The sequence below is a fragment of the Anopheles darlingi genome, chromosome 2 (assembly GCF_943734745.1).
Source record: "Anopheles darlingi chromosome 2, idAnoDarlMG_H_01, whole genome shotgun sequence".
In the NCBI taxonomy this organism is placed as follows: Eukaryota; Metazoa; Arthropoda; class Insecta; order Diptera; family Culicidae; genus Anopheles; species Anopheles darlingi.
The window spans coordinates 45,654,403-45,656,902 of NC_064874.1; positions in this window are offsets into that span (position 1 = coordinate 45,654,403).

Consider the following 2,500-nt stretch of genomic DNA (forward strand, 5'->3'; position numbering starts at 1 on the left):
ATAGTTAGCTATACATTTTTCCTATCTTTTAGGCAATTTACAGATACCTCGCCCTAAAACAAGTCGATCTTTTGATTCGAACCAATCACAGGTTCATTTTTTCAAACTTTTGTAATCATGGAAGCGCTGCTGGGCCAGTGTCTGTCCCACCGTTGCAAACGAATGTTCATTCGATAGAGCCAAGCCTGATGAGTTAGCCGCAAGCGATAAATGATCCCAATTGAGGACTTGTATAGTCTTCTTTGCCTGTCTTCCGCGGTGTGGCGGAGCATTTTCATCGAGCAAAATCGGTCTGTTTTATCAATTTCGATATTCCGGTCGATTTATGCGGATTTTACGGTCCGAAATCGATTAAGTGGTGCTTGTATAGCTCACTTATAACCGTTTCACCCAATACGGCATGCAATTCGGTGTATTCTAACGTTTTTGGTGGTTTTTTGCGATTCTCGATTGTCACATCAAAATCGCCATTTTTTAATTTTTAAAACCACTCTTTGCACTGTGTTTCGTAAAGAACATGTTCACCGTAAGCTTCAATAAGCATTTGATGCGATTCTGTCGCCTATTTTTTTAAATTGAGTCAGAAAATGAACGATGTCCGCATTTTGCAGTTTTGAAGGACGGAACTTGCCATTTTGTACACAATGAAAAGAAAAGAAAAAGAAACATTGAGAACGGTTCTACGGTTCCATTTGGCGTAGATATAGCTATAAGAACACGGAGGGCGGTTTCATATGCATACACCTGGTAGATAACTAGAACATGTAAGTGCCTCCAATTCCTTTTGCCATGTTCATAAATGTTTCATCTAAATCCAAGTTTAGCAAGTTGCATGCTTCTGTCATTGAAAAAAAGAATAACCAATTTCTAAATTTTTCTTGCAACAAAAATGTTACTAGTTACTTTACATAAAATCATTATTTAAAGTATATCCCTTCCGCTGATGGTCGGGATTTGCCAAAATCCTTCTTAAGGTACAATAATTGTTGATCCTTAAGGTCTTCGAATAACTTCGAATACCTCCCTCTTTCCAAAACGCGAGATGCACTCACTAGAAAGCTCGGAACGGAAACGATCCCGGTCGTCCCGGGGCGCGGGATCGATTCGATCGATGAGCCGTGACGGAACGCAACGAGAAACAGGACGAACGAACGAGTGGATGAAGGACGATTAATATCAAATGCTCAAGCGCACACCGCGCGCATGCCGCATTAATCTTCGTCCGCCGCAGCATCGCATTCAACGTCGGCTATTAATTTATTGCCTCCCCTTCCTCTTCCCTTTCCGCATCTCTTCGCCAGCCCGGATTTGCATATTGGAATGTTTGTTTTCCATTCCGTGTGCGTTCCGTTCCGTGGCGTGTGCAGCGTGTCGTGTGCAGGTAAACCGGGAACCGGTGAGCAGCGGCTTGGTCTAGGTTTGGTTCAGGTTCTGGGATGGACTGTGTGCTCCGGAACGACGCTACCGGAACCGGTGTCTCGTGAGACTCGTGTCGCTCGTTACACGCCCGCCACGGCCGCCGACAGCAAAGCAAGTCACTCATATGTAGATGTCATGTATACTTTACCCCGAGGGTGGGCCACGCAAGCCAAGTCGATGCGCCGACGATGGCGATGGCGATGGTGGCGCATAGATGGCGCGGCACCGATCGGAGTGTTATTTAAATTTCCATAAATAAACAAGCGCCACTTAGCGAGTGTCAGAACGAGTTTACTTTTATAGTGCAGAAGATGCTGCTGCTGCTGCTATACACCCCGCACGCTCGTAATTGTCGTTTTCAACCGCCTTTCCCCCCTAGTACCTTCGCTGCACAACCGCACCTCGCTGTTCCTTGGAGAAAAAAGGAGAACGTCCCGAGAAGGGGAAGGGGAAAGGGAGGGGCTCTCGATGAGGGGCCGAGTGGGGTCATCATCATGTGGCGCAGAACGCAGCGCCTCGCGTCTGCTTCTCACTTATTAATGAACGTTTCACGAGTGGGTCCTTCAGCGCATTTGTCAAGTGGTCCTCCGATGTGGGACTGGAACCACGGAACCGATGGCAGGGGGCGGTGCAGTCAATGAGGCCTAACATTGTGGCCAATCTGTTCGCCCCGGTGAGTGGTCATCGATGAACGGGGTGCGCCGTACGGACCTCCTGGGAGTCGAGGAGTTTCGAAAGAGTTTCGAACTGGCCACCAGGCCACCTGGCAGGTGCGCTTCTCCAATGCGTCTCCTCTCTAATGCCAGGTCTTTGGTGGTGTCCACACCAAGTGCGCTTCCGTGGCGCTTCATTGTGTCCTCTCATCATCATCATCATCATCATCATCGCACACACCAGAAGCTCTGGAGGCTTCTGAAGCAAAACAAGTGGCACCGGGACACCGGGAGTGGCAGTACTGGCACCGGCAGTAGTGTTGCACTTTGCCGTATCTTATCGGCCGTTCGAGCGAGCTTAAACCCATCAAGCGGCGCAGGCAGGCAGGCTCTGTCCTGGCACCTATAGGGAAGGGAACCCACCCCCC